The following is a 13,252-nucleotide window of genomic DNA, read 5'->3' on the forward strand; positions in this document are numbered from 1 at the left end:
CAGTCAATGGTGTGGTAATCTTCAAAAACCCTTCCATGAACCGCCTGTAATATCCTGCTAACCCAAGGAAGCTCCTAACCTCCGAGGTGTTCCTTGGCCTCAGACAATTTCTAACAACTTCTACATTGGCCAGATCTACCTTAATCCCGTCTCCACTGAGAATATGACCAAGGAATGTCACATGCGGTAGCCAAAACTCACACTTCTTAAACTTAGCATATAATCGATGCTTCCTCAACCTCAGCAATACAAATCGGAGATGCTGCTCATGCCTTCCTTTGAATGAGGGTAAAACAAGATGTCGTTGATGAAGACAAACATGAATTGATCTAGATAATCCTTGAACACCCTATTCATTAGATCCATGAACATTGCTGGGGCACTAGTCAATCCAAATGACACGAACAAGAACTGATAATGCCTATACCTCATGTGAAAGGTTGTCTTATGGATATCCTCGTCTTTGATCCTCAGCTAGTGATAACCAGATTGAAGATCAATCTTCAAGAATATTGTCTTACTCAGCAACTGATCGAACAAGTCGTCTATTCTCGGTAGTGGGTACTTGTTCTTGATAGTCAACTTGTTCAACTCCTTGTAGTATATGCACCTCCTCAGGGTCCCATCCTTCCTCACAAACAAAACTGGAGCACCCCATGGTGAGAAGCTAGGTCTGATAAATCCCAGGTCTAATAACTCCTGCAACTGTACCTTCAACTCCTTCAACTCTGCCAGAGCCATTCTGTATGGTGTCCTTGACACTGGTTCTGTACCTGGTGCTAACTCAATGAAGAACTCGATCTCCTTGTGCAGGGTAGTCCCGGTAAGTCCTCATGGAACACATCCAAGAACTCACATACCAATATGGTCTCCTCCGATCCCACTGGCACAACCCTAGTGGTATCCATCACACTAGCTAGGAACCCTCTACAACCTCCTCATAATTGGTCCCTAGCCCTCAACGCTGATATCATGGGAATGCGCGGCCCATGCACAGTACCAACAAAAACGAAGGGGTCCTAACCCTACAGCTCAAATGTCACCATCTTCTTCTTCCAGTCTATAGTCACCCATACCTTTCTAATCAATCCATCCCCAAAATCATATCGAAGTCATCCAACCCCAACAAAATCAAATTTGCTGATAGTTCCCTGTTGTCCACCATCACTATCAATGACCTAACTCATCTCCTAGAAACTACCAGTTCCCCTGTAGGAAGTATAGTGCCAAAACCCATAATATAATACTCACAAGGCCTACACAATCTATCAATCACTTTGCTAGAAAAAAATGAATGTGTAGCACCAGAGTCAATCAATACTGCATATGAAGTGCCAGCGCTAAGAAGCTGACTTGTCACCACCGAGGGACAAGCCTTAGCCTCTGCTTTAGTCAAGGTGAACACTCGAGTTGGAGTCAAGCTGTCCGCCTTCTTTGGTTCTTCTTTCTTCAATGTCGGGCAGTCTTTCCTGAGGTTCCCAATCACTTCACACACCTAACAGGCCTTCACCCGACATTTGCCCAGATGGCTCTTCCTGTATCTAGCACACTCTGGGTAGCTTCTCCAAACCTCACTGCCGCCCTGGACACCCCAGCCCCTCCTATCAAAACAAACAATGGTTGAGGTGTCAGGGGTCTTCCTTTTTTGAGCACTGGGGCCTCCGCTCCTACCAAATCCTGTAAGTGGAGGCACTGTCCTCCGAACATCCCGTCTTGCAGCACTCTCCCTCCATATCTTATTCTTTGCCTCCTCAATTATGAGGGCCTTCTCAACCACCTGGGCATAAGTCGTCTCCCCAGGTACTGATGTGATTCGTACGTCTAATGCTATCATAGCATTCAGCCCCCGAACAAACCTATCTTGCCTGACTACATCTGTAGGCACTAGATCAGGTGAAAACTTCACTAGTCTGTCAAATTTTAGGGCATACCTAGTAAGTGTCATGCTGCCCTGTACCAAACTGAAGAACTCGTTCACCTTCCCCGCCCTGATGGTAATGCTGTAGTACTTCTGTTTGAATAGATCTCTGAACTCATCCCAACTGGTGATAGAAACATCTTGAGTTTGGGATGCCATCCCCCACCAAATGCGGGCATCATATCAAAACATGTAAGTGGCGCAGACCACCCTATCATTATATACTGCCTCATGAAGTCCAGGATGGAGGTGATCAAACTCATCCACTATTCAACCTTAAGTGGGTGTGGTCCTCCCTCAAAGATTGGAGGATGCTGCTTCCTAAACCTTTCATACAATGACTCCCACCTGTTCCCAATCTTAGGCTACTGTACTACTAGTGCCACAGCTGGTGGCAAGTCTAGTGCAGCGGTCCCTGGCGGAACTTGCTGTCTCAGAAGATGAATCTCTTCCTCTTGACTCTGAAGTCTAGCGTGCATGTTAGCAAGCATTTACTGCCAGTTCTCAGGGACTGTCGGAGGGTTTTGGCCCTGGACATCATCTCTAGCCTCGATCTTGGCACCGACTAGTCGAACTGATCGCCTTGGAGGCATAACTCTCCAATATTATCTGCAATCAACGACTCGGATGATCAAGCAATGCTAACAGATTTTTTGAAATCACCCCAAGGTCTAATGCCAATACTCGAGCAATAGTATACAATTGCAATGCAAATAAGCATTTTAATAATTATCCACGTACAGTAGCAATGCTAATAAGCATGCTTCATCATATACTTATAGCAGTCAATGGCTAGGCCCTATCAGTATATCTCATGCTTCCTAATCAACAAGTAGATAAGGCTCAATAACCCTTATCTTCAAGAACCCTTAAACCTAGACCGCTCTGATACTAAGTTGTAATGCCCTAGATAGCCAAGACCATTACACTGTGCATTTTAAAATAGTGCAAGACTTTCTAATCAAGTCATTTGGACATAAATGTGTTACTAAGGTTAATTAACGAATTAGGGTTAAAAAATTTTGATCATAGAAATAGTTGTTTTTATTAAAAGGTTTAAGTTTACACATGGGATCTAAAAAATGAGTGTTTACAAGGCATTTACAACTCTCAAAATAATTACAACTTAAGCCAGCCTAAGCAACAAAATCAAATTTGGCTCTAGTCCTTGTTGATCCCTCGGTCGTGGCGGTCGAGCGGCTGCAAATGTGCACGCCGCCCCTAAAGCTCTCCAACTCATGGTTGGTCCAACTATCCCTTTCCCTTACCTGCACCATATAGCACCCGTGAGCCAAGACTCAATAAGTATTAATTCACAACACAAGTGAACAACAGTATAAAAATAGTAAACTTAAATTGTTCAACTTAGTAGTAACATATCATAAGTAATCAGCGCTGCGATGCCTGGGCAACTTCAGGGACCCCTAGGACCTTCTCGCACACACGGGTCGCAACGCTTGAAGAACAAGGCTGGGGCTCGAGCCCAAATCCCATAAATCGTCAAGGTTTCAATCCAAAAATATTCACAATTTCCCTACCAAAAACCTCATTTCCCCCAAAATCAAACCCCCAACAAGTTCACTGCAGCATATACAACATTTATGACCTATAAACTAGCTCAAAACTACCTTAAATCTTAAGATTCATACTTAGGCTAAAAACTTAAGAAAAGCTTAACTTGATCAGAGAAATTCACATATTAAACTGGTTTTAAACCTTACCTTGATAGTGATTCTGACCCTGATCTGATCCTCAAGTGATCCTAGCTTTAAATTCTAGGATTTCCTGGCTAATTCCTCAAGAGCTTCAAAATCTTCCAAAACACCAAGAAGAGAAGAGAAAAATGAGAGAGATAGAACTATGAGTTTTCTTTTTAGTTTCTGGTTGTTTCCTTAGGTACCCCAAGTCTATCCTAAGCCTAGGGAATGACCAAAAATCCCCTAGTGTTATCTTAGCATCTTAATGCCTTTAATGGCAAACACGTCATTTACTGCATTTCCCGCTAATCCTCAAGTGGTCCTATAAACTCCCAATTAATCCCAACGTGCCGAATTATTCACCAAACAATTACCCGTTACCCGGTAAATCCCAAATATAGGCTAAGTTCCCAAAATACCCCTAGGCTCACCTCGAGCTGGGATTTTGACCTCATTGTGACTATTCCGCTAATCTGCTCCCTAGGATCGTCTTAAGCTGAATACTGCAAATATATCCACATGATAGTGTGGTGTCAATCATTTAAGACATATATTCTCATTTATACCCTCAACGGGTCAAAAGTTACAAATATGCCCTTATTAACAAGAACGGGCCCGCAGGCATATTTAATTCACATAAACATGCACTATATTCATATTACCATATAAATCATGTATGCCACATAGTCACACATTTAATCAATTAATTTCACACACACACATATATATATGTATATCCAATTATGCCATCTCGACACACTAGTCGAGGCACTAAGCCTTATTAGCAATTTGGCAAAACTGGCCTTGTGCTTTATACATGCATCTTGAAAGTTCCGATCTTATTTCCAGGCACATCCCATACATGTATTGATTGATCAACTATTAAGGCAAGTATTTTCGAAACCTGAGGCGTCCGGAAGACTATTAAAATGGGCGGTAAAACTCGGGCAATTCAAGATCACTTATCACTTGAGAACAACGATCAAAGGACAAGCCTTAACAAATTTCACAGTTGAATATACGAGAATCACCATCGAGGAGGTCATAACCCCAGCCCATGAGCTGTGGAGACTTTACGTCGATGGGTCTTCGAATGACCGGGTCGGGGGCAGGAATTATTTTGATCACTCTGATGGGAAATTGTTTTCATTCAACCTTATGATTTGGCTTAGAGGCATCAAATAATGAGGATGAATACGAAGCACTATTAGCAGGACTCCAGATAGATTCCGAGCTCAAAGAGAAAGCCATTCACAGTTCTAGTGACTCCCAATTGGTCGTTAACCAGATCTTAGGAGAACATTAGGCTTGTGGCATTAAAATGGCAGCTTACTTGGAGAAAGTCAAGGCAGCATTCAGGCAATTCGAGTTCTATGCCATTGAACAAGTTCCGCGGGGGAAAAACTCGAATGCAGATGATTTAGCCATGCTCACCACAACCAAGGAAGTTGATGCACTCAATGTGGTGCTAGTCGAGTTCCTACCAGTCCTAAGCATAGCCGAGCCTGAAGAAGAGGACGTCAATATGATTGACTCACAACCTACCTTGATGACCCCCATAATTGACTACCTCAAAACCGGGAGTCTCCTAACAGACCGAAATGAGGCTAGGAAACTTATGTACAAGATACCAATGTTCACTATCTTGGAAGGGAAGTTGTATAGAAGAGGGTATTATATGCCGTTGCTAATGTGTGTAACTCCACTCGAAGCCAGATTTTTTTTTAGAAGAAATCCATGAAGGATTTTGCGGAGACCACACTGGGGGGCATAGTCTATCAAAAAAGATGATTAGGCAAGGATACTTCTGGCCTATAGTTAAAGCGGACTCACTCGAATACGTCAAGCGCTGTGACAAGTGTTAGCGGTTCGCTTCAATCCCGTGACCTCCACCAACCGAGCTCACCATGATGAGCTCTCCGTGGCCATTCAGGGTATGGGGAATCGACTTCATAGGATCCTTACCAACAGGAAAAGGGGGAGTAAAATATGCCATAATTGTTGTTGATTACTTCACAAAGTGGACCGAGGACGAACCTCTAGCTACTATCACCTCGAAAAAAGTTTTGGATTTCGTGTTAAAGAATATAATTTGCAGATACATGGTACCAAGGAAAATAGTATCAAACAATGAGATCCAGTTCGATAGTGAATTTTTTACACAGTTCTGCAAACAGAATGGGATAATCAAAACTTTTTCCTCAGTAGCCCATCCACAAGAAAATGGCCAGGTCGAAGCAGTGAACGAAACTCTAAAGAGCTCGATTATGAAGAGGTTTGAAGAGCCTAAAGGAAAATGGTCAGAACAATTACCATAAGTCTTATGGGCCTACTGTACAACAACTCAGACTTCGACAGGGCATACCCCATTCTCCTTGGCTTGCGGTTGAGAAGCTATGCTACATATGGAGGTTGAAATCCCAAAAATCAGATGCAAGGCATACGACCAGACCTCAAACCAATCCCAGCTTGAAGAAACTCTAGACGTAATTGAAGAAAAACGAGACGAAGCCCAACTTAAGAACGTTGCATACCAGCAAAGGGCAACAAGATACTTCAACAAGAGGGTTCGAGAAAGAAAATTTGGATTGGGAGATTTGGTTCTCAGACACGTGTTTTTGGCCATACGAGACCCCTTGGCAAGCATGCTCGGGCCTAATTGGGAAGGACCATACCAAATCGGATCCATCATTCGACCTAGTGTTTATAATCTAGTGAGAATGAATGGAGAATTGGTACCATGAGCTTGGAATGGTGAACATCCACGACCTTTTTATCAGTAATGTAGGAATGATGTTTATTCATTTATCAATAAAGCACTGGTTTTTATTCAAATTTTATGCATTTTTATTGTTGTACTATTTGTAAGCTCTCAAAATTCAATAACCTAAGATTGCAATAATATGATATTAAGGGGGCATAAGTTGTATACAATAATACCATAAGCTCGAAAGTATAATATCAATAAAAATGAAATAAAATTAGTCAAAGTGTATGGATTATTAACCAAACACGAATTAAACAAGTGTATGGATTGTTAACCAAAGCCAAACTAAACAAGTCTCGAATGAACCAGCAAATTCTAATCGAGATAGAGTTGGAAGTATTTTGCAACCAAGTTTCAACCTCACAACCTCGAGGCCATACTCAAGGATGAGGAAATTTACTATAATTAAGCAAGGAATAACTAGACTAACGAGGTGACACGCCAATAAGTGTTTCCTAATGGAAATACGTGGTAACATTACTATTCAATTTTGGGGACAACGAAGTCAAAAAATGTGCAACCGAATGAACTATGTATAAATACATGGAAGTTCGAACTCAAGCATGACAAGTATTTGTGTAGATAAAGAAATATACAAGCAAAATTTTTTGTAGTATACTCAAAATATTTTGGGCTAGAAATATAAAGTATGCTATAAGAGAAAAATGGTAAAGATAAATAGTATGCATAAAGATTTTGAGAAAGAGATTTAAGCATAAAATATAATCTACCATTAAAATATATAAAAAAAAACTCAAACCTGGAGGTTTAATTGTCCCTGCCCCAAGGGCATGAAATAAAAGAAAGTTAATTACAAAAAAAAGAGAAAACAAATAAGGGACGCAACCCTTGTAGAAAGATGATCTTCAAGGATCAATAACTCCATCAAATGCAGTCCCAGCTTGCTCGGTGGCCTCTGCCACCTCTTCAGCAACAAGCCTGGCCTCTTCCTCCTTCATTCGAGCCTACCACTTGGTGATAAACTCGGTCTCCTTGTCGGATAGAAAGCTGGTATCGAGGTCAAGATTGTTGGCCCAAATTTGATACATCTCCATGTCTACAACACGATCTTTTTTGGTCTTAAACTCCTCAAGAAGACGAGCCTTATCACTCTCGATGAACTCAAAAGTCATTTTCTTGTCCTCTTCCAACATGGCATTAAGCTCCCAGACTCTTTTGATCTTTGAGTCTCTGGCCTCCACCTCTTTCCGGGTTGCCTCTAACTTGGCGTCCAGCTCCTGGACCCTCTTAATCTCCGCATCTTTAGCTTCCAACTCCCTCTGCACTGCTTCCGGCCCCAGCAGAGCCATTTTAAGATCGTCCTTGGCCCTACGTTGTGCATCTCTGGCCTTTTAGGCATGAAACCTTGCTTATTGTGACCTTGCAGTTCATGATAAAATTATGTTGAACGAAGGATAAGAAGGCCTGCAGTTAAAAACTGATGTTAGAAACGAAGAAATAAAAAGTTGGCATGGAAACATGGAGCCTACTAGTTTTGAGAAAATAACTTACCGAAGAGAGAAACTCTCCACCCTTGTCAAAGAGAGTGTTTGCATCCTGGCAGGTGGTCAGGAAGTCCCACTAGGGAGCCCCGTGGTTGCTAAGGCAGCGACCCATGTCAATGCGTCAGAAGCCAGCTGCACCCCAGAGGTATCTGCAACACTTTCAACCACGAACTCAGGCATGTAGGTCATGACCGTAAAATGGCGGTCTTGGATAGGAGGTTGAGCAAGATGAGCTTGCTTTGGTTGACCCGCAGGAGAAAAGGCCACAATTTTTGGGATGGCAGTAGGGTCAGTGACCTGGCCCAGGTCAGACGGCTTCGAGGCCAGTTGAGGCCGGTCGGGCTTCTTGGTGAGCTTGGATGGCGACCTCCCTATTGAGACGCCCAGTGTCATTTGTTTGTTCTCGAAGAAACTGACTTGTTGAGGAGGTTTTCCAAGTCAAAATCCATCTTGCCTGAAAAATAATTAAAAAGGTCAATTATGTTGAGAAAAGAAAAACTACACAATTATAATATTGAGAACAACTAAGTATTAGGAACCTAACTGGAGGACTCATTTGAGCTCGAGCTAGGGGACCAGGAAATTCCCCTATCTTCTGACGAGGCTAATGGAGTCCCTTCCCTAAAAGTATGGGACATCCTCGAAATGTTAGGGGATTGTTAAATAAAACTACGGTATTGGGTTCCTATCTAAGCAAAGTGGGAGACCATTTGGACAGGTTGAGCACAACTTTACCTCCTTTAGACGAGCTCATTGAGGCCTTGTCTTGTGCTTTGTTACCCGAGCATGAAGGTTCGACGAGCCGAGGTACAGGGTCACATGAGCTCGAACCCACATGTTTACCTCTGGTGGGAATCTTGGCCGTTGGCATTAGTATTTCTTCCCACCTCACATACTTGCGGATTCCCGAGTCATCTGTAGACTTGCCTTCACTAAGGAGGCCACAAAGCTGGAGCTTGTCCTCATGAAAAAGGTAGTTGAGAGATCGCCGAACGTAGGGGAGCTTGAGGATTGCTTCCATATGGTCCTTCATGGCCTTTGTAGGCTATGGGAAATGATAATTGGCTACAAGAAATGATTAAATGAGCATTTCGAGCTCAAAATAAAAGAAGAAATCAAGGATCCATGACAGGATACTTACGCATCTGTTGGAATGAGTAAAAATGGGAGGGAGTAAGATCGTCTGTCCAGAAGAACATTTTCTTGAAGTTGGGAGGATGGTTGGGGATATCCTTGAAGAAATGTCTCTCCTTCAGGTAGCTCGACAGATAGTAAAACCTGTCTCCACCATGAGCTTGGGAGGGGTTGCTCTTGAGCAGAAGGGGTATAGAATCTCTTGTGCCAAAGGCGCATCCCATTTCATCTCGTGGTATAAGGATCTAAGAGTGGCCAAGATCCTATATGAGTTGGTATGGATCTGGAACAGGGCGATGCCAGCATAGTCCGTGAAGCTTTGGAAGTAGTCCTTAGGGGTACTAAGGCCATAGCTCGCATGTGCTCTCGAATCCAGGTCACGAGCTTAACCTTCCTCTCACGATCGTCTTTGCCTGGAGTGAAGCAACTCCTCTCGTCGAAGCTGGCGGGCTGGCACATCAGCTTGCTGGATAGCCTTAACCCATGGCAAGATAATAACTCTGATATCTGCCTGGTCGAGGTAGTGGAACTTTGGTAATGCTCAGCCTCAAAGAAACTGTCCTTCGAGACTAGAATGGAAAAGGGCATAGAAGTGGTTGGCTGGTTTGAATATTCTCCATGAGGTTGAATGAGAGTGCACCAAGGGAGTAGGCTATGGTGACTTTAAGTTTAGGATCTAATGGAATTGGCCAAATCTCGGGGTCCGGATCGGGATACACAACAACTTGAAGCTTCTTTCTTTTTTCCTCTTCGACCTCGTCAATCTGGCGTACAAAATGGGCTCGGATGTCCTCTCTTTCGAGTTGTTCCTTGTGCTCACAAATTAGTCGTTGGTTTCGTGTAAACAATGATTCAAGATAAGGAGATGGTGGATAGTAAGGGATGGAAAGCTCGGGCCCACACCGATTCTCTGAAGACTACGACATCTAACAAGAAAGACAAAGGTGAAGGCCCATTATACAAAAGAAACTAGAAAAGATTAAGATCTCGATAACTCGAGTTTGCAAGCTCAAGATAGCGTAAACGTTTTAATCGAGCATGTAGGCTCAAAAGGGCAAGATTAACTCAAATGCCAACACCGAACTATTGAAAAGTTCGGGGCATCGAGAGTGTACCCATGCGAGAGTGGGGCGGTTGGTGTCAGTTTGGAGTATTCCGAGTTTCTAGGGAAAAATGGACAGTTACCCAAAAAAGGAGATACTATTGGGATGCGTGCATTAAAACCCTAATCCAAAACCCTTTTTCTTAAGCTACACGAAACCTATATCCTAATTCCCCATAACCTAAAGGGTCCCATTTTTATCAGTTTTCACCAGAATTTCTTGCCTAAAACATATTTCTAATCTATGCAAGTCTACACAATCAAAATCTATCTATTGCAAAAGGGATTTCAAGAATCTGGTAGAAACCAGAAAAATGTTCTTACGTACAGAGGAAACGTATACATAAAAAAAATTATGAGTGGTAAAGACCAGAAAACTTACAGAAGGTTGTTTGTGGAAAAGAGGAGATCGTCTACTGAAGAAGGGGAAGCAAAAATAATCTCACGGAGCCGAAGGTGGTGAGGTTACTTTGCTTCCGCGGTTTGGAAAACATGCAAAGAGAAGAGCTCTGATTTGTGTTTCTTTTTTTGAAATCTAAAATGCAAAAGTGAATGAAGTGGTGAAGAAGAAAGGGTATATATAGGTAGAAGGAATGGTAAAATTCGAATGGATCTGGACCATTGCATGATGAGTTGAAAAAATATGACGGTCCTATTCAATCTTGAAAATGGCGGCAAAAAGGGAATAGAAGAGGACGTGCGCAGGTCAAAGGGTACTCAAGTACTCTCTGTAAGCAATCACCTAGTGACACGTGTCCACACTCGAGTGTGGTAGATGGGCACATTTTCCGAAAATGAAGTTCAAAAGTTTCATTCTCAGAGGATTCGAACCAACACTTTTGAGGGGAAAAATGTTACACCCAAATTTCGAGAATAAAATAAATAGTCTCGAAATGTAGGCTCGAAAAAGTTAAGCTCGTATCTACAAATGTTAGCAGTACACTTATACGAATTCTCAAGTGGTTCCAAACTATTATTAGCACTCGAGCATGAGTCGCATTGTTCGAGCCTGAGTTGCAGGCTTGAAGACACCAACCTTCTCTGAGGAACGTACTCGACCAAATTACTAGAAGAGGAGGAGGTTACAACTGGAATGATGAGCTGGAAGCTTGGCCAGTCTAGAAAGCGCATCAGCACAGTGATCAAACTTAGTGACGTGTTTGGCAAGCGGGAAGACTGTTAGGAAATCCCTATTTCATAGGGATTTGTTATCATCATTTATTAAATCCCTATTTTGATGGGATATTATGTAATTAGCGCATTTATAGTATTTATTTCAAATTTATTTGGTTGATTGTAACTTTCCTGAATCAAAGGAAGATATTCTCACAACCAGCTATATAAATAGCCTAGAATATTTCACTTGTATTCATGGACAAATTGTACTAGAGAATACTCTGCCGAATTGCTTTCATCCAAAGCTTTGAGAGAGTAGTGATAATAACAGTGACTCGTGGACTAGGTAGATTTTAATTGCTGAACCACGTAAAAAAACCTTCGAATCCTTCTACTTTTTATATATTCTTGTTTAGTGCTATTTCATATTTAAGTTAATGAAAAACGACATTAGCAACTATAAAAATTAATAGGAATAAAAAAGAAAATGATAAAAATATTATAATCTTTTTCAATTTTATATTGGAATAATCTTTCCTCCAATTTTCATAAAGAATAGTCATTCGACCAAAATGGTGGAAAAACCATTCCATTGGAAAGACATTCCAATACTCTAAAATGTAACAAAACAAAATAATGAAATGAAAATTGAATAATTTCCATTCTATTACCCCCAACCAAACATCACATTAATTATGTTGTTTCCTTAGTGTAATATCCATACAAGTATTTTACTTTACTTTAATTGTTGTTGTTAATTATTTTAATTATTAATTTAATGCTATGAATTAATTTCATGTGATAAAATGTGTGCACATGAGTGTGTGACTAGTTTACTTGGGCGTGTGGTGTGTGAAAATGATGAAGATGTGATCACATTGATTTTTAGATAATCGAGGAGAAGCAAGAATGACAATCTTGGTGATTCAATATCAATTGAGAAACTAATGTGATTATGATTTGATTGGGAATTTTCCTAGTTGGATTAAGATATGATTTGGAGAAATCAAATCTCACAATTAAGGCTAGATTTTCGAAATTATGAAGAGGATTTAGAGAATGTGTGTGGAATGAATGATTTATGGTGGTGAAAACTAGTTAATTTTGAATTTATAAGTCATTAGAAAATCATTAATTATTGATTGATATATGAATGTTATGACAAGGTAATGGATGATGTCATTATTGATATTCTTTCCATTTAAGTGGTGATTTCGAAATTAAAAGGTGATTGGAGATCAATTAAGAACTTGGTGCAAGATCAAGTCTAGGTTAATCTGTTTATGGTAGTAATTAAGAATTGAATCAAGTGTGTTAATTGTGATTAGAAATTTAAGATCAATTAGTATTTATGGTTGACTGTTAATTAGTGATTTTGAAAATCATGGGATTGGACATCAATCAAGAACTATACTTTAAAAGAAGACTAGATTCATGAGACAAATTAGAAAAAATCATGGTAGGGATCAATGCTATGAAATCAAGCTTTTATGATGATTTAATAATAAGGATCAATTACCATCTATTGTAGAATTGTTGGCTAAGGAATTTCGAGCCTATATGAAGAGAAGACTCACTTATCTTTTCTCCTTTACGTGAACAAAGAGAGAAAAATAAGGAGAAGTGGAGGTGAGGAGAAGATAGAGAAAGAGATAGAGAGAAAGCCGAAAGTTGGAGCTCAAAGAGATCTAGGGCTCGAATTTGGATGCAAGGTTTAAGGTAAAAGGTTGCTTTTATGCTTTAGTATTCAAATTCATTCTCTTCTTGTTCTTTTGATGGTTATTGGAGAGACATGTTCTTATGGCTAGGGTTCGAAATCTCTAAGGTGGTGGTGCCTTATAGTGGTTCGACCAACACATAAACTTAAGGTATCTTTGTTATTTTTGAAGGTTGATTAGTGTTTGTGTTAGGATAAGTTGTATTTATGGAAATGGTATATTATTGATTTATGAAATAAAGCTATGTGTTGCATGTCTCATGCAAAGGAGTTTTGGGCGTTTAACTTAGCTATTT

Source organism: Humulus lupulus, chromosome 2 (assembly GCF_963169125.1).
Source record: "Humulus lupulus chromosome 2, drHumLupu1.1, whole genome shotgun sequence".
Classification (NCBI taxonomy): Eukaryota; Viridiplantae; Streptophyta; class Magnoliopsida; order Rosales; family Cannabaceae; genus Humulus; species Humulus lupulus.